The 19833-nt window shown below is 41.0% G+C and overlaps 1 protein-coding gene across 2 annotated transcripts in view; it reads left to right on the top strand.

Annotated features, from left to right (window-relative positions):
* SSBP2 (single stranded DNA binding protein 2) overlaps positions 1 to 19833 on the top strand; it is a 307291-nt gene that overhangs the window by 32364 nt on the left and 255094 nt on the right. The window contains exon 2 of one of the 2 annotated variants that reach the window (XM_073624447.1): positions 8170 to 8252. The exons of the other annotated variant lie outside the window; for it this stretch is intronic. The gene's annotated coding sequence lies outside the window, so the exon portion shown is untranslated. The remainder of the gene's footprint in view (positions 1 to 8169; positions 8253 to 19833) is intronic. 2 annotated transcript variants of the gene reach the window in all.

Genomic DNA, 19833 nt, shown 5'->3' with positions numbered 1-19833 from the left:
GGCAATACTCCCAAGACTTTTTCCAACTTACTGCAACACATTCATAGGTCCTTTGAAAATGAAGTATTTTTCTCTCGCCCTGTTGCCCTTACCTGAAAATGCAGAAAACTTTGTGACATTTTGTCCATTGTTAGTGTAGCCAAAACTACAGTAAACCTGTATGCACTTTGTGACCACCATAAGAGCCCATTCACACAGGGGCAACACGACTTCCAGCGCGACTTTGGGAGGCAACTTGGACACGACTTGAGTATGAATCACAGCACGACTTGGGGCAACTTACAACACAACTTGAAGTCACCTCCAGGACAGGGAACTTTACAAGTGGCCAATCAGAGCTTATCAGCTGTGTGTGAGAAGGAGGGGGCTGGCTGTTTAGTGGAGGAAATTACTTTCTGTTTCCTTTCTGCTTCCTGTAAAGTTGCCTCAGTATGAACAGTGATCAGACTTGGAGGCAACTTCCATTGAAATCAATGGGTACAAGTTGCCTTCAAGTCGGATTGCAGTAGTACAGGAACCTTTTCTGAAGTCGGAGCGACTGCAGTAGTGTGCATTAAGACAGATCCATTCATTTACATTTCTTTTTTTCATGTAGCGCGACTTGAGGCGACTAGGGACGACTTGGGGCGACTTGAAGTCGGATCCAAAGTTGCCCCTGTGTGAATGGGCTCTTAAACTGATTCTTTCACTCTCTGATCCCGGTCTGTAGATCAGGATTCAAATGGTGCCAGTCCAGATCATGTACTTACCAGGAGAGCCAGTTAAGGTGATTGTTCTGAACAGTTAGCGCTATAGTTGTCTGTATAAATCCCAGTGTCCGTGGCCCTCCCCTACAATCATTTTGCAAGCAGTGTGTACAGTAGAGTGTATTTTTGAGGTCCAAGACTTCCTTCTTGCCTAAAGATAGTTCTGCCTTTCACCTCAATCAGGACATTGTTCTCCTGTTCCCTCTGTACAGTTCATGCCTAGTACACATGATGAGAAGATCAGATGAAGAATTGTCCTTTTTTTTTTTTTTTTTTTTTTTTGCATGCTAGTCTATATAGAAAAGGCATAGGTTACTAAAGTTATGAAAATTCTCAGAATTCTCGAAGACAGAATACAATTTCGGAAGTAATCTAATGTATTTGTATTTTATTGTATTGCAATGAATCTTTATTTTCCAAGTATGCATGGTCTTGGTCACTCTATATTTTTTTTTTTTCCTTGTACAAATACTATGCGAAAATCGTTCATCTGTTATCTTACAAGAAAAATGTTTGCGCTTTTCTCTTTGGATATTTTCACATGAACTGTTGTGATCAGCTCTTGAAAGAACGAATAGTAAGACCTCATCTGGAATATGCAGTTCAGTTTTGGGCACCAGCTCTCAAAAAGAATATCAGGGAACTGGAGAAAGTGCAGAGAAGGGCAACCAAACTGATAAGAGGCATGGAGGAGCTCAGCTATGAGGAAAGATTAGAGGAACTGAATTTATTCACTGTTGAGAAGAGGTGATTAAGGGGGGATATGATCAACACATACAAATACATAAGTGGTCCATATAGTGAACTTGGTGTTGAGTTATTCACTTTACGGTCATCACAGAGGACAAGGGGGCACTCTTTACATCTAGAGGAAAAAAGATTTCATCTCCAAATTTGGAAAGGTTTCTTCACAGTAAGAGCTGTGAAAATGTGGAATAGACTCCCTCCAGAAGTGATTCTGGCCAGCTCAGTAATTTGGTTTAAAAAAGGCCTGGATTATTTCCTAGGTGTACATAATATAACTGGGTACTGACATTTATAGGTAAAGTTGATCCAGGGAATATCCGATTGCCTCTCTGGGGATCAAGAAGGAATTTTTTCCCCTGCTGTAGCAAATTGGAGAATGCTTTGCTGGGGTTTTTTGCTTTCCTCTGGATCAAGCAAGGATGAAGGATTGTGTATATGGGATTGTATGTATTTATTTATTTTTTATGGTTAAACTGGATGGACTTGTCTTTTTTTTTTAACCTGACTAACTATGTAACTAAGATTATCAGATGATCGCTCCAAATGCGTATTTTCTTTTTTTTTTTTTATCCGATATTCTCATTGTGTGTACTAGGCATTAGCTACAGCATCTTCAGGAAGACTGATTCCTATTGTATATTGGATGGACCTTTTTAAGGGTACAGAGGCTTCTTGGTCACCATCGCTAGGTGACTCAGGCAGACCATCATCCAAACTTCTTGTTTCCTGTTCTTTTTGGCATCAAGCACTTTTTTTTTTTTTAGTCTGCAAGGCTTCTACTTGGTCTTCTGTTTTTGTTTTATAAGTTCTTCAGTGTGGAAATTCAGGACTCGTCTGATGCCAGCTTCAGGGTTGGGCCCTTCAGGCAGCACTTTGAGCTGCAGGTGGTCCCCATTTTCTGTTTTTCCTGGGTCTGTGAGCATTTGTTGCCATGTTGCCCACCTCTCTGTTAGATTACATTTGGACAACCAGGCAGTCTAAGACAACTAAAATTAATATTTTAGATGTGTGTGGTTTTAGGCTGGCTTGTTATTTTCTGAAATTTTACTAGCAAGAGATCCTCCATAGTCATGCTCTACTGCCATTGCCATTGCAAGCCAGTTAATGTTAAGATTTCCAGTGGCTTCAGCATAATGTAGAGTAACTAATTGTGGCATCCAACTGAAACCTTTATGATGATCTTGTGGAAGACCTGTACTACTGTAGGAAGTTCTCACTGAGGGAGCATTTGAGTGATAGAAAAAAAAAAATGGCCACTGCCCACCCTAAACAGAAATAGTACTTTTGTGGTGAATCAGCCTTTCATCCACATGCTTCTGGCAAAAAGGAAATGGCAGCAGAATAAAAGGATGTGTTTTTTTAAAAGTGGAATTAAACTGGAAAAAAATAAAATTAAAAATGTCCCACAGGAGCATTATGTCCTAATGTACTAGTATACACAGTATATTAGCACATTTATGACAGGCTTACTTGCCAAATGAATCCCCTACAGGGCTGTGCTATCAGTGCCCTCAGCTGCCACGGGTGCTTCCATTTTCTCCCAGTTATCTTACTGGGTTCAGACTCTTTCCATTTCCAGCACAGGGAGATGTTGTAAATATACGCTAAGCCGCGCATGTGCAGGTTACAGTACATTAATGCTGAGAGGCAGAGAGAAGCCGCTGTGACAGAAGGGACCAATAGAATGTCTTCTGTCATAAAAATCCTACTTGTCAGTTTTTTTTTTATTTTTTTAATTATTATTCACATTTAAGTGTGTGGGTTTATTATTATTATTATTATTATTATTATTATTATTATTCCCATTTAAGTATGTGGGTTTTTTATTATTATTTATCCCATTTAAGTGTGTGGGTTTTCTTTTTTTCGTTTCTGATTAAAAATAATAGTATGGAGTAACTGTATGTCTTAACTACTAAGGCGCTGCCATATTACTTTTTTTTATTTTTTTTTTTTTTATTAGTATACCTACTCGTTGAAAAAATAAAGGCTGTATTTCAATTTAAAACCACTAATAAATCTGAAAATGTCAGTTAATGGTGACAGGTGCACTTGAAGGGAACTGCAGGGGCCACTTGTAATATTTTATGACTGATTATGTAAACTTGGATTGCACTTGACAAAAATAGAGATTATGAAATGTTTTTAAAGGTTTTCATTTTTGACAAGCTATGACATTTTAGTAATTTTATTTATAGAGATGTGTTAAGAGTAACACAGAACTCCAAATGTTTTTTTTAAGTATGTATTTCTTCAGTGTAAGTACTGGGGGAGAGGGATGTTTTAATGCAGAACTTCAATCTACAATCTATAGTTTTATATCCCCCCCCCTCCCATATGGTGTTCAGTTTCCCCCCTTATTTTAAAATTATCTGAAGTTTTCTACCACTTTAAAATGGAAAGAAAAAAGGATGCATGACCATCCTTTGGTGTTTTCATCTTGTTCTACCCTTGCCCTTGGGATGAGTTAGGTAAAGCCAGCACATTGTACCAGTAATGCCCCCTTATCAGGTCTATCTAATCTCAAACACAGAGCTTTACCTAAATGTGAACAGTAGAAGACCATAAACTAGATCAGTGTTTCTCAACTCCAGTCCTCAAGGCGCCCCAACAGGTCATGTTTTCAGGATTTCCCTCAGATGAACTGGCTAATTACTAAGGCAGTGAAACTGATCAAATTACCGGTGCAAAATAATGGAAATCCTGAAAACATGACCTGTTGGGGCGCCTTGAGGACTGGAGTTGAGAAACACTCAAGGCCACCGCACTATATCTCAACACAACCATACCTCCCAACTTTCTGAGATAGGAATAAGGGACACCTATTAGCAAGCGTATGTAGTCATAGGGCATACCCCCTTAAAGGAGAATTGATTTAATAAAAAAATTAATGGTTAAAGTGCTTTTTTTTACCACTACTGTTCTTTTTATGTTGGCTTTTGGAATTTACAAATGCAGCAATTTAAAAATATGATGAAAGGTTTAGTACTTTTTGATAAAGAAGTAGTGCAATTTGTATACTATATAGATCAGACCAAAATGAGGGGCAAATGAGGATTAAAGGGGGACAGAGGAACTTTGTTCCAAATGAAGGACAGTCCCTCGAAATTGGGGACATTTGGGAGTTATGCCACAACACACAGATGTGTATGTTTTGTGCATTATGTAGCAGTGAGCTGTATTGTTGGGTTTTAAAGCACTATGAGGGCCCTTTCAAAATAAACGGGCCACCTTAATGCAATGACCATAAACTCACACAGGTGTAAATGGGCCCTGAAGGCTTACTGTGGCAAGTAAGACAGTTCTGGGGACTTCTTAAAGCGGAGCTCCCACTAAAAAAAATAAAAAAATAAATAAATAAAAGTCAGCGGCTTCAAATACTGCAGCTGCTGACTTTTAATAATTGGACACTTACATGTCCCAGAGTCCAGCGATGCGGGGGATCGAAGCCCCGCTCATCTCCCCCTCTGCTCGGCAGCGTCGGCATTTTAACTGTGGGCGCCTGGCTTTGGCTTCACAGCCGGGCACCCACTGCGCATGCGCGAGCTGCGCCGCGCGCTGTGACTGGCCGCGCAATCATCTGGGACCTGTCACGTGTCCCAGATGATTGCCTAGAGGGAAGGGGGAGAGCTGATCTCCCTTCCTACGCCGAGGGAAGTGACAATGGTAGCATGGATCAGAATATGAGCAAGTGTTCCATGCACTTGGACCCCGAGGGGATTTCACAATGATTACAAGTTATGTGATGGTTCTTCTTCCAGCCAAGGAAGTGAACGGACAGTCAGTTATGCTCTGATGATGAGTAAGGTAGCTGTGAGCCTTTAAACACAACCGTTTGAGAATCTTACTGTAGCTGACTAGATTGAGTGACAATTATTTTGTCTGTGGTTCTAGGCATCTTAAAAGAGTAACGCTGCTTTTGTTGAGAAAAAAAGCAAGCCCCTCTGAGTGATCCATTTATTGATACAGTTCGGTCCATACATACTTGGAGACAGGTACAATTTTCATACTTTTGGCTCTGTATGCCACCAGAATAAAATGAAAACTAAACAATCCAAATGAATTTGAAGGACAGACTTTCAGCTTTAATTCAAGGGGTTGAACATAAATATCAAGCACAAATTTTAGGAACTGCAACCATTTTTATACATAGTCCTCCCATTTTCAGGGACTTAAATGTAATTGGACAAATGAATATAATCATAAATAAAATGTTCATTTTATAATATTTTGTTGAGATTCCTTTAGTGGGAATGACGATCTGAAGTCTGAAACCCATGGACATTATTATCAAAGACTGGATTTCCTCCTCTGATGCTTTTCCAGGCTCTAACTGCAGCTGTCTTCAGTTGTTCTTTGTTTGTGGGTCTTTCTGCCTTTAGTTATGCCTTCAGCACATGAAATACATGCTCAATTGGGTTGAGATCAGGTGATTGACTTGGCCATTGCAGAATATTCCACTTATTTTCCTTCAAAAGCTCCTTGGTTGCTTTTGCAGTGTGTTTTTGGATCAGTCTCCATCTGTACTGGGAAGCGCCGTCCAATCAACTTTGCTGTATTTGGCTGAATCTGGGCTGACTACCCAGTGCCCCACTGAAAGCCATGCATGCCCATGACATCACACTGCCTCCACCATGTTTTACAGATGACGTTGTGCGCTTTTGGATCATGTGCTGTTCCAAGCCTTTCTTCCTGTCATTCTGGTACAGATTAGTCTTAGTTTCATCCGTCCAAAGAATGCTTTTCCAGAACTGGTCTGGCTTTTTTAGTTGTTTTTTGGCAACGTCTAATCTGGCTTTTCTTTTCTTTTCTTCAGGCTTATGAATGGTTTGCGCCTTGTGGTGAACCCTCTGTAATTTGCTCTTGTGAAGTCTTCTCTTGATTGTAGACTTTGACAATGATACACCCACCTCCTGGAGCGTGTCCTTCACTTGTCTGGATATTGTAAATAGGTTTTTTCTTTACCATAGAGAGGATCCTGCGATTATCCACCACTGTTGTCTTCCGTGGACATTTAGGCTTTTTTATGTTGCTAACCTCACCAGTGGCGTTCTTCTTTCCTCAGAATGTACCAAACTGTTGATTTGGCCACTCCTAATGTTGCTGCTATCTCTCTGATGGGTTCGTTTTTGAAGCTTTACAATGGCCTGTTTCACTTGCATGGACAGCTCCTTTAAACTTATGATGTAGGTTCACAGCAATAGATTCCAAATGCAAATACCACACTTACAATCAACTCCAGACTTTTTACCTGTTAATTGATGAAGAAATAACCAAGGAGTAGCTCACACCTGGCCATGTAAAAGCTTTTGATTCAATTTTCCAATTACTTTTGGTCCTTTGAAAAAGGGGTGTTGGCTCTTCTTAAGAGCTGTAATTCCTAAACTGTTCCTCAGATTTGGATGTACATACCCTCAAATTAAACCTGAGAACGTGCACTTTCAGCCCATATCCATTATATAACGATAGCTTGAATATGTTTTTTTTATACTGTATTACATCTGTATATATCCCAAACACTTTTTTTGTCCAGGTGTACAGTGGAAATTTAACGATTCCGATTGTGCTTTGCTGTGTTTTACTATGTACCTGATGAAGTGTTCTAATAAAGATATTTGTGAAACCGAAATTACAATATTCAAAAAGGAAGCAAAAAATTCTAATAATAAGTCTTTCAAGCTTCAGCAGCGCTAGAACATTTAAATTATACTAAAATATTGGTGATCTGTGCATCCAAATGGGATAGCATTTGGATGCACAGATCACCAATATTTTAGTATAATTTAAATGTTCTAGCGCTGCTGAAGTTTGAAAGACTTATTAGAATTTTTTTTGCTTCCTTTTTGAATTATGTTTTATGTTTTATATTATAGTAGCTGCTTAATTAGACTAGGATTTATTAATAGCTAAGCGCCGAATAAGTGATCCCTGTGTACTTTTTTGTTTTAGAAATTACAATATGTCGCAATTGTATATGATATATATATTTAAAATTTTATTTGCGATATTGTCTTTTCCCACGAAAGAGGAATTACCCTTTAGAGATTTGCCTGTGTGCTGGATAACTTATGGTGAATAAGATATGAACTACGTAAATGATGGGGCCGATTAGAAATTCTAGTTAACATGTCCTATCCACAAATTTTTTTGTTCTTTTAATATTAGATTTTTTTTTTTTTTTTGGGGGGGTTTATGTTTTTCAAATAAAGTGAAACTGATTACGTGTTCCCAGGAGAACCGCTAGCTGAATATATGTGCAGCTCAGTTTATGATCTATGTAGTCGTTGTTTTATATTATGTTTTAATCAATTCGAAATTTTACATTTCATGCAATTTGGATTCAGTGCCCATCCACTACATATCTTTATATAATACAGTTTTTTAAGTGGTTAAAAACATGATATTGACAATGGTATAAATCCTGGATAATCAAACGTGGAGTGCTCATTCCATTAGCAAACACAGCACAGTGTGTTAGAAGGAATGTAAGCTGAGAAAAATACAGATTGTTACATTCAAGTGGGTAATCAAAGTGCAGAGCAATCTCCATTGTACCAAGATAACAAGAGCCAACTTCTAATTAACAAAGGTAAACACAACTTCATAGATAAAGATGTGATTATATTCTCCCTAATCACAGAAACATAATTGCTATTTTGTATCTGTGTTTATGTAGTGCCACTTTCACATCTGACCTGTGCCATAGTGTGATAAATGACTTCAAGCGGATAGAGTGAAATAGTGGAGTGGAAGGAAGTGGTAAATATGAGCACAAAGTGAAATCATGAAATATTATTTTTTTTTTATTAAAGTTTGTAAGATTGTATATTTTTTTTTTTTTCATTCACAATTTTGATTTCATGTGTTTTCACGTATATTTAGAGAGTAATAACAGAAATTATATATTTGAGGTCTGCTGCCACCCATAAATGTGTTCATAAAAATACAATACTAAAGAAGTATGGCCTTGGAAAAAGCCAAACATACATACTCCCCTCAATGTTGCAGCAACTGTGTGATACTGCAGCTGTCCCACGTCGGCTCTAAATCCAAGAACTGAGCGATGACATGGTCACTGATTGCTCAGTTCTCTGTCTTCTCAGAGGGTAGAGTGGAGACCGTCAGTCACTGCTCTCCGCTCTGCCCCACCAGTGCTCACTGGAGAGAGGGTGGACTCAGCTGGCCTTGGCTCTCTCTTGAGAGTGGAGCCAGCTGTCAATCAGACAGCTGGGTGGATCCCAACATTATGGTTGGATCCTTCCAGAGCCTGGAGTGGCTTTGTGATGTCAGCTGATGACAGGCTTTCACCCGCTGATTGAGTCACCAGTGTGTAAAATTGAGTTCACTCCTGTGACCCAGAGATGGCTGAAAAGCTTTGGCCATACTTTTCTTTTAAAACTATTGAGCTGCATTTTATGTTTTACACCACCTACCACACGCACTTTGGTTAAAGCAGTATTAAACCCAAAAGCAAACATTTTATTATATTGCAGCATACCAATTCTTAGATGTGATGGCTGCATTAGTTTCCTTTTTTTTTTTTTTAACCTTTCTTCACAAACTCTGAAGCAGAATGCATCAGTTTACATAGATAAGACAAACCACTTAAAGCGGAGCTCTGACTAAAAAAAAAAAAAGTAAGTCAGCAGCTACAAATACTGCAGCTGCTGACTTTTAATAATGGGACACTTACCTGTCCCGGGTCCAGCGATGCGGGGGAACGAAGCCCCGCCCGTCTGCCCCTCCTCTCTGCGGCGCTGGCATTGTCACTGTGGGCGCCCGGCTGTGGCACGTGCTGCGCTGTGACTGGCCGGGCAATCATCTGGGACCTGTGACGTGTCCCAGATGATTGGCGAGAGGGAGGGGGGGACAGGTGAACTCACTTCCGGCGCTGCAGTGCCCCGGGAGGAAGTGGGAGCTGGAACCCTTTAAAAAGAGGTTCCCCTCCCCCCAAAAAATGCCAAATGTGGCATGTCAGGGGGTCACCTACCCTTAAAGCGGAAGTTCCATTTTTGGGTGAAACTCCGCTTTAACACTGGCAGGGGTGATTAAAATGATCAGCTTTTATTTATATAAAACCTTTATCCCAAAAGGAAAAACAAAAAAAGGTTTGCTGTAACTGATTTATAGTGTGAGCTGGAGTTTGGCTTCAATTTGTTAGTGTATCTAAATCCGGTGATACATTTAACACTACCCGCTCCCCAGACTGACAGTGCTGCTGTCTGCTGTGCCTCCTATGCTCATTCCTCCAGGGTTGTGTCTCACTAATACAGGAGGTGTGTTATAGGCCACATCACCAGGTGAAAACAGAGGGGGAAATGGCCAGAAAAGAAAACTGATGCAGCCATCACATCTAATGATTGGTAAGCTGCAATATATAACATTTTTGGCTTTGGATTTAATACCTTTTTTTTTTTTAAATATTCTTTTCATATAACAAACACAATACAAACCGTGCATAGACACAACCCATGGCCCTAATAAGGGGTTTTACTATCATTTGCTAGATCACTAAAAATGTATGCCTATAGACTAGAAATAAAATGCATTTTATTAAAGCTGAGCTCCAGCCCTCACCAAAAAATTAAAAGTCCGCAGCTACAAATACTGTAGCTACTGACTTTTACTATTCGGGCACTTACCTGCCCAGGGATCCCGTGGTATCCTCATTCATGACGATTATTGAATCGGCTCTCTGGTGCTGGCTCCACCACCTTAGGTAGGGGAGACCGACATTGAAGCCTTGCAGCTTCACAACCGGTTTCTTACTGCGAATCGCGCTGCTCTTTCTCAATGGGCCGGCTGCGGTGAGGGCCGAACTTCAGCAGGAAGTGGAAGCGGGAACCTGTCAAAACCAGGTACCCGCTCCCCCCACAAGGTGCCAAATGTGGCACGGGGGGGGGGGGGGGGGGGAGGCAGACAAGCGGCGTTTCCCATTTTTGGGTGGAGCTCCGCTTTAAAGTCTTGTTTGTCTGACTATAAAATTAAAAGCAGAACTAAGGGAAGATACATTGGGTACACATTTAATCCTTGAAATAGCTTTATGTTGATTTTCAAATGGTATTTTTTGTCTTCCTTTTTATATTGTCGTCCTGTGATCCTGCGTACATAAGGATGCTGACTGGGAAAGAAAGGGGGAAACCTTGTCAGCCAATGCACTGCACAATACTTAAGGTCTTCACTTTCCTCTCCTCTTATTAATGAGTTCTTATCAGTGGGGTGCTGCTCTTTTACTGTCACAGGTTGGGGTAAAGCTTAAACAAGCGTTCTTCCTATGTAAACCCCTAACAATGACCTTCTCTGCTTTACTCCCTTTCTCATCTATTTAATAAAGCACTCGGAGCATTTTGTTATATTTGATAAGTGCAACAAGAAAACAGCAATCTTGTCAGAAATTCAGGGCTGTGTCCTCTGCATACTTCCTGTTATATTAACGTGTATTTCCACCTTTGCTGCCCAAAGAACTACAGTACTTTTATATTTGTTATATGTTCCAATTAACATAGCTCAAGTTAAAAGAAAATTTAAAAAAAATATTAAAAATTGCTGGTTACCTTTTTTTTTTTTTTTTTTTCTTTGTGTGTGTGTGTGTGTGTGTGTATGTGTGTATATATATATATATATATATATATATATATATATATATATATATATATATATATATATATATATATATATATATATATATATATATATATGTGTGTGTATATATATATATATATATATATATATATATATATATAATTATTATTTATTTATTTATTTATTTATTTTGTGCTGTGTGAATGGGAACACGTGGCAAAGATATAATGGGGTTTACTCAAATGTGAATGTAACATTAGACATAAAAAGTGCTACTTCTTTTTTTTCTTTCAGTCTGTAGAAGCAGCTCTGTGTTGGCCTATGTGTCCATGCACATTTGGCCATATTACAGGTGTATTTGAGGAGGAGTGTTTACAGGCTGAAAAAAAAAAACATCACATGTTGCGTTTTTAAGAGGGGCAGAGAGGAATGTTTTGGAAAAAAACGCTTATAAACGCAAACGCGCATAAACGCATGTTCAGTGCAAGCCGAGCATTTTATTGCCTCTTTTTTTATCAGCCAGAGATTCTGGGATTTTTTTCAGATGCTTGGTGTGCATGGACCCTAAAGAGTCTAAAGCCCTCCTAGTTGTTGTGTTGGACTACAAAATGGTTAGCTTTACGACCAGCACACACGATAAGAAAATCAGATGAAAATTTCCATAAGATAAATAATCAGTCGTGTATGTGTTTTGTTAGTATTATGCTTTCCACAACTAATTACGACTGTTCAGATGAAAAAATAACAAAGGTGCAAGCTAGACATTTTTTATAGTATATGTTATAGTATAGTATATTTTATATGTATGTTAACCCAGCGTCCAATTTTCGTTCACTGTGCATAGTATTCGTACGGAAATAATTAAATGTATTTTGTGGACATGGCTGGAAGGGTCACGTACACTATATATCACTTCCTCTGCCACTACATTAGTACATAGCTATGTCATAGGATCCCTTGATAACGTCCTATTGGACGAAACGCATTGGGGTGTATACTCTGGTGCTGATGTCATGCCTCTGCACGATTTTGGGTCGGCAGCGGCCTTACATGTGAGTTCTTTGCATTCATTGCCTAGTTTTTATGCTAATATACCTTTATGGAGAATAAACTTACCACACTATGAGACATTCCTCTGGGCTCTTGGCGAGCTTAGCTAGATCGCCAGAAGATACTTCTGGGAGAGAGTTGCCACACCAGTCCCTATTGGATTTTATGTGCTTAGACGTTCACACTGCTGTAATGTTAGCCAGCGATTCTGGTGAGCATTGAATTTACTTAAAGCGGAGGTCCACCCCCCAAAAAAAAAAAAAAAAATTAAAAGCCAGCAGCTACACATACTGCAACTGCTGACTTTTAATAATAGGACACTTACCTGTCCTGGAGTCCAGCGATGTCAGCACTGCAGCTGATGTTTCCGTCAGCTGTCAGGTGCTGCCGCCGCCATTGCGGGTAAGGGGACCCGGCAGTGTAGCCTTACGGCTTCACCCTGGGAACCCTACTGTGCATGCGCGAGGTCCCGCTTCTTCTGGCGCAGTGCAGGGGTGGGAGGAGGGAGCCCCGCTGTGACATCATGGGCCACGGCGCAGACTCCCAGAAGTGGGACAGGTATCCTGTTCCCCCCCCCCCCCCCACAAAAGGTGCCAATTGTGTCACCGGAGGGGGTGAGGAGACATATATGAGTGGAAGTTCCACTTTTGGGTGGAACTCAGCTTTAAGTCATCATATGTCACTATATGCCATATTTTGTATTTGCCTACGTTTGCCTTTTTTGTCATTACAATTTTTTCATATAAGTTAAATTAGAACTAGAAGCAAAACTAAGAACTAAAAGAAAACTCAAAATGTTAGGTTGTCCCCAGAAAAGTAATACTGTAGAGGGGAAATCTTCAAATGGGGACACTAGTTCATCCGATTTTCTCATATACATTGTAGTATACTTAAGTGTTGTAAAGATCTGAAAGTAGGAGTGGCCAAGTTTAGCTAACGGTAACGGGCAGGGCTGACACCACAAAAATGCTGTTTTGTTCTCCATCAATAGGAAATTAAAAGCTGTGTTAATAGGGTCAGGGCTTTGCTTCATAAGATCATTCAGAGTCTCCAACAGGAAGAATGAGCTCAAAATCTCACCCCAAATCTCCTGAGACTAGCAGTCAGAGGCAACAGTGCCTTCAGTCTCACGCAGCAAATATACTACTATGAGGCTATAGATGCTGTAGACACAGGCGGGCCTAGGCACATTCACATACCAAGAAGTGGTATTTTTTCAGGAAGAACTAAAAATCAAAGGTTAATTTTTTTAGGGTAGTGCTTAGGCACAAAAACAATTTCTTATAACATATTCGGTCTTCAGTTCTTGAATTCAAATTTACTTTAAAGCTGAATGCCAGGAATTCAGATACACTGTAAAACAGGCATCACTAAATGGCAGACCGCGGTTCGGTTCGGGCCCCAGTAGCCATACTACCCAGACAGCAGGCTCGCCAAATTGCCTGTGTATCCTCTCCCCACCGCCGACTCGCCTGCCTTGTGCTGCTATGTTCACAGCATGGAAGGCGTGCTGCGCACTGGTCTATCCCTTCGATAGGATCGCTGCACTGCCCCCTCCTCACACTGCCTGTCTTATTCACATAAGATGAGAAGCGTGGCCGCTCTGGACAAAGGGCGGGACTTTTTAAGTTAAGAAGCGGGTGGTTGGTTGCTACGCAGCGGGGAGGTCCCAGCAATCAATCACTCACCTTTAATGTGAAAAGTCCCACCCGTTTTCTAGCGCTGCTGAGGTTTCCGTCTTGTGTGGATAAGGTAGGGCTCTGTGGGGAGAGGGAAGTGCTTTGCAGGACAGGAGTCTACTATCGAGGGGGGTCTGTGATGGGGCCAGTCTGCAATGGGGGGGTCAGTCCTGTGATGGGGGTCAGTCTGCAATTGGGGGGTCAGTTTGTGATGGGGGGCTAGTCTGTGATGGGGGCCAGTCTACAATGGGTGGGTCAGTCTGCGATGGGGGGTTAGTCTGTGATGGGGCCAGTCTACGATGGGGGGCTCAGTCTGCGATTGGGGGTCAGTCTGTGATAGGGGGTCTGTGATGGGGGGGTCTGAGATGAGGGGCCTGTGAAGTGCACAGGAGGCTGCAATGTGGAGCATATCATGTGGAGTCAGAGCACCAATATGACACTCGGACCTCCGCTAGAAGAAAATTTTTCTGACTGGAACCCCCGTGAATTTTAATTTACTACCCCTGTTATAAAATAGGCATACGTTGAGTTAAGTCCAGTGAGGTGCATGCCACCTCCTGGACTTGACTTGTCTCTTTTATTTGCATCTGACAGTTTTATGCCGCTCCTGGAGGATATCAATCTCTACGTTCTGGGGAAGAGAGACTCCTCACACAAAGCAGCTCTGCTGCCCCTTCACAGTAGCCTTTGTATTTTGTGGATGAATTCACATAATACAAAGCCCCCTGAGATTGGGGGGGGGGGGGGCGGGGGGCATAGCAGCTGCATTCGACTCTGAGCAGCTGAAAAAGCTAAGCCTAGAACGTCCTGCGTCATACGAGCTCCAGAACTGTAGTGTTTCATTGCAGAGCTCAATAAATCTGTCAGATGTGAATTAAAGAGATAAATTCACAAGGTTGCATGCACCTAGTTGGACTTAACTCATTGTATGCCTACATATTTTACAAAGTAAAGTGGTTGGACACCGCGTCTAGCTGATACAAACTTCAAACATAATGTACATAAATGGGTGAATCAAACATAACAATTGTTATAAACATCCCACTTTTGTGAAATAAAGTGCTTGTGCGTAGATAATCGATGCTCCAATGCTCAGTGTTCAGAGAGAGGTGCCCCACATGGATGTACCCCTAAACGTTGACCACCTATCACTAGAGTGGTCACTTGCGCCTTGTGGGGAATAAAGACCCCGAGATGCTTAATTCCAAGGTCAGCTGTACTTAGGATGATCCTCCATGGATGGGAAGAAAAAAATGACAGAAGGGGGACTCCCATAGTGTAAAACCGTAATTTATTAAAGGAATTCAAAGTAAAACGTATAACATGCACTCACATGGTTTGGTGCCTGTGCCTGACACCCGGTGTGATCAGCATGTGTTTTTAATGAAGGGTAATCCGGCCAGTCTCCGTTGGACCCCACTTGATTGCAGTGAGGCTCGTTCCCCTGTTCTTGTTTTTCGGGCGAATCTGGTGTTGCGATGACGCGATCAAGCCAGGAAGTGGGACGTTTATAACAATTGTTATGTTTGATTCACCCATTTATGTAGATTATGTTTTGAAGTTTGTATCAGCTAAGCTCGGTGTCCAACCACTTTATTTCAGTAACGCTAGTCAGCTCACATTTACACTGCTGCTGGCAATTCCTTCTTTATTTTACCATTTTCTTTTTCCTTTGGCACAAAGTTTTTTTTTTTTTTGTTTTTATATTTTACAAAGTGTCTGAATTCCTGGAGTTCAGCTTTAAGCTAAAGCATCTCTGATAATGGGAAGAAATGGGAAGAAACTGCCCAGCGCCATAATATGGGTGATACCTGGGTTTCGTTATGACTGGGTATTTGGACTATTTCCACAGGTCTAAGAAATGTTAAATTAAAAAAGCTGGAGTTAGACTCTGTTGATCTTACAGATGAAGTCTGATACACAATCAGCCCGTGTCTATGGCCAATTTTTACTGAAGCATATCTGCAGACATGTCAAGTCAATACACCATACACTCTAAATTTTTATCTTTTTTTCTTTTTCTTTTTTTTTGTTCTTTTCAGCCTTTCCTTTAGTATCCTGCTTATATACTGTATCTTATGCAAATAATGGATACATATGTGTTTTTTCAGGCCCATGGGCTATTTGTTGGGAATATTTGAGCATATGTATCTGGAATTTAAGTTCTTGGTCTTGGAAAACATTAGTAAGCACAGCATGTGTATCTCTGTATGAGAAGACTGTCTTATCTACCTAAACGCAGCCATCTGTTTGAATTTAGCATTTCTCAAATCCAATTTCTTTTATGTTGAGCCACCTTTAAGGTCAGAAATGATTGTTACAGTCATTATTTACCTGATTCTTTTTTTTTTCACTTTTCTTGCTCCTTAGTTTTCCTTATTGAATAAAAGTAATGCGTTCAAAATGACCCTAACTTTATGGCTTTATCTTTTGTTTCTTGATAAGGTTGTTTATAAAATCATGAATATGATAATTGCTAAGTAATACATCATAATAAAATCTGTTGCTTGATTTATTTCTAATAGTCTCTTTAACTTGGTGTTGGCTGTAATTTTTTGAAGTAGGATTAGCTGCCCATGTGTCCATGCACACATAAACTGTCAGAGGTGTTTGGAGGCATAAGCGTTTAGGGGCAGTAGAAAAAAACGACCAGGCTGTGCTTCCAAGAGCAGTAAAAACGAAAAATGCACCTAAACGCTATAACAAGCCGTTAGCCACATTAGGCGTTTTTACATTATAGGTAGTATTTTTACGCTAACGGAAAAGAAAAATGCTAACGCCCATAAACGTTATTCAAAAACACGACTAACAGCGTGTTTTTAACGCTGCTTTTTCCTGGCAGTAGCACTGGTGTTTTTTTAAATGTCCTGTGTGCATGAGCCCTGAAGTCTGTTAGTTAAAAAAAAAACAAAAAAAACTTGCCTGTTCTGTGCTGTGAATTTGCACAGAGCAGCCCAGATCCTCCTCTTCTCGGGTCCCTCTATGCTGCTCCTGGCCCCTCCCTCCTGTTGAGTGCCCCCAGAGCAAGCGGATTGCTATGGGGCACCCGAGCCCAGCTGCAGCGGTGCGAATCTCATGCGATGTCTGGCATTGCAGCAGTGTGAACCGCCCCTTAAGGCTGTCAGCTGATCGGCCACTACAAATTCGGCAGTGCCTAAAAATGGAGAGCAACTGAGCATGTGCAGATCAGGGTGAGACCGTGTATTACTGGATGTTAAACAGTATAGACTAGGGGTCTAAAACTGGTGGCCCTCCAGCTGTTGCAAAACTACATGTCCCATGAGGCATTGCAAGGCTGACAGTTACAAGCATGACTCCCACAGGCAGAGGCATGATAAGACTTTTAGTTTCACAACAGCTGAAGGGGCCGCCAGTTTAAGACCCCTGGTATAGACACTTACTTTTACATAACTATACCTGCAAAAGGGGCCAGCCTAAAGGACAACATTTTCTGACTAAAGTTCCACTTTAAGCTTAGGAGATCTTTACTGGGGGGGGGGTGTGACTTTTGCATTTTGTGCGTCACGTACCCTTGGCTCCTGCAATAGTTGTATTGCCAGCTACTATACTTGTGTGCTGTGGGTACAATCCTAAATGAATGATCCCACAACCCACTGCTCAATGTGCTGTGCATTGCAGCAATGATTCACTGCATGTTAAAGTATCATGGGGAGTGAGGACATCCTTACCCCAGATCCCTGCTAATACAGCAAATATTGGTTAGTACCAGTCTGTTCTGCCTCATGGGCAGCCATGGTGTTCTTTTGCTGACGTGCTCTCCATACAAATAGAAGGTAATGTCCACTGTGCCAGACTTTGTGTGTGTCTGGATAGCCTAATGATTAACCGTCTAGAGAGGGAGAAGATGATTAAAGTGGAAGTAAGACACGATCCTGGCTTCCGTAGAAGGGATCCAGCTAGTGTTGGGAGCGTGTGGAAGCTCTGACTTCATAATGACTTGTTTGCATTGGAAGATTTGTAAATTTGGCATCTGTGTTTTGTGATTTGCATCCTGCCAATGTTTAATTATAAGTTTGATAGTGTTCTAAACAGCCGTGGATTTTTAAGTAACAAATTCTTCGATCACAAAACAGTTTTTTTTTTTAAACGTACCAGAAACAAAAAAATCCTTTTTAGTGTAGGCGCTCACCTGCTCAGGAGCCTGTCCTACGCGATGCATTAGTCTGAGATTTAAAGCACCCTTGAGAGTGGAGTATAGAACTTTTAGTCCTCAAGGAGCAGCCACTAGCCGCCTCTCCGAGCACAGCCGTTCTCTAAGTGGCTCATTCATTTTGATTGACAGCTGTGCCAACCCACGCAGGGCAATAGTTCACTGCCATAGGACTACATTGTTTACTCTGGGAGAGTATTCTGCCTGGTCAGTCGTTTGTTTTGGAAAACTACATTTTGTCTTTAGACTCTATCACATTATTATTTATTATTACATAGGATTTATATAGCGCTGACAGTTTACGCAGCACTTTAAAACTTGAGGGTAGACCGTACAAATACAATACACTTTAATACAGTAGGAATCAGAGGGCCCTGCTCGTTAGAACTTACAATCTAAGACACATATGCATTATCCAAAATGTAAAGTTCTTCAGTAGTTTTAAGGTTGGCTTCATGCTATTGCATCCAAGGGAAAGGACTGCAAGTATGAAATGCTTCTTTAGGACTTGAGATCTACAAAAAGCAATTTTACGTACCTTATAGAGTTGCACAATTTTGGAAAAAATGAGCATCAGGACTTTTTTGCTTAGAATAAAGATCACGATTCTCGCGGCGTAACATCATCTTTCATATCATACCAAATAATTGGGCTAACTTTACTGTTTAGTTTTTTTAAAACTAATAAAGTGTTTTCCAAAAAATTGAAAGACCTCTTTGCAAATACAATGTGACATAAAATATTGCAACAATCACCATTTTATTCTCTAGGGTCTCTGCTAAAAAAAATATATATATAAAATTTGGAGGGTTCTAGCAAAAAATAATGATTTTAACTTGAAACCAACAAGTGTCAGAAAAAGGTTTAGTCTTTAACTAGTTGATGCCCGCACGCCGTCAAATGACGGCTCTCATTCCAGGACGACGTCATATGACAGCATCCCAGAATGGCTGCTCTCGCAGGGGTGTGCAGCGCGGCAGTTGTGGCCACGCTGTGTTGCTAGGACACGGCGCAACCCCAATCTCTGTAAATAGCCGCGTCCGCGACTCTTTAATCATGTGATCGGCTGTGTCCAATCACGGCCGGTCACATGTAAACACGGAGATGCTGGTAATCGGTGCTTCTCGCCTCACACTGACAGAGTGCGAAGAGAGGAGAGCCGATCAGTGGCATCTCCTCACAGGGGACAGCTAGGTATGTAATTGGGGCACTGATCATCAGTGCCCCGATTACAATTAAGTGCCCACCAGTGTCGCCAATCAGTGCCCACCACTGCCCACAAGTGCCACCAATCAGTGCCCATTAGCGGTGCCAGTCAGTGCTGGTTATCAGTGCTGCCCATCAATGCCCATCACTGCTGTCGATCAATGTCCATCAGTGCCACCCCTCAGTACCACCTATCAGTGCCGCCTATTAGTGCCCATCAGTGCCACCTAACAGTGCCCATAAGTGCGGCATATTGGTGCCTCCTCATCAGTGCCACCTAATCAGTGCCCCCTCATCAATGCCCACCAGTTCAGCCTATCAGTGCCCATCAGTGCCGTCTTATCAGCACACATCAGTGAGGGAGAAAAAAATTACTTAGTTACAAAATTTACTGACAGAAACAAAGTAAAAAACATTTGTTTGTTTTTTTTACTAAATAATAAAAAAAAAACAAAAACAAGTAGTGATTAAATACCACCAAAAGAAAGCTCTATTTGTGTGAAGAAAATTATGAAAAATTTGTTTGGGTACAGTGTAGCATGACCGCGCAATTTTCATTTAAAATGTGACAGCGCTGAAAGCTGAAAAATGTCTTGGGCAGGAAGGGGGTATAAGTGCCTTGTAGGCAAGTGGTTAAACTTCCCTCATTTAC

Source organism: Aquarana catesbeiana, linkage group LG01 (genome assembly GCF_042186555.1).
Source record: "Aquarana catesbeiana isolate 2022-GZ linkage group LG01, ASM4218655v1, whole genome shotgun sequence".
Classification (NCBI taxonomy): Eukaryota; Metazoa; Chordata; class Amphibia; order Anura; family Ranidae; genus Aquarana; species Aquarana catesbeiana.
The sequence above is the reverse complement of the archived record's forward strand: the minus strand, read 5'-3'. Positions and strand labels throughout refer to the sequence as shown.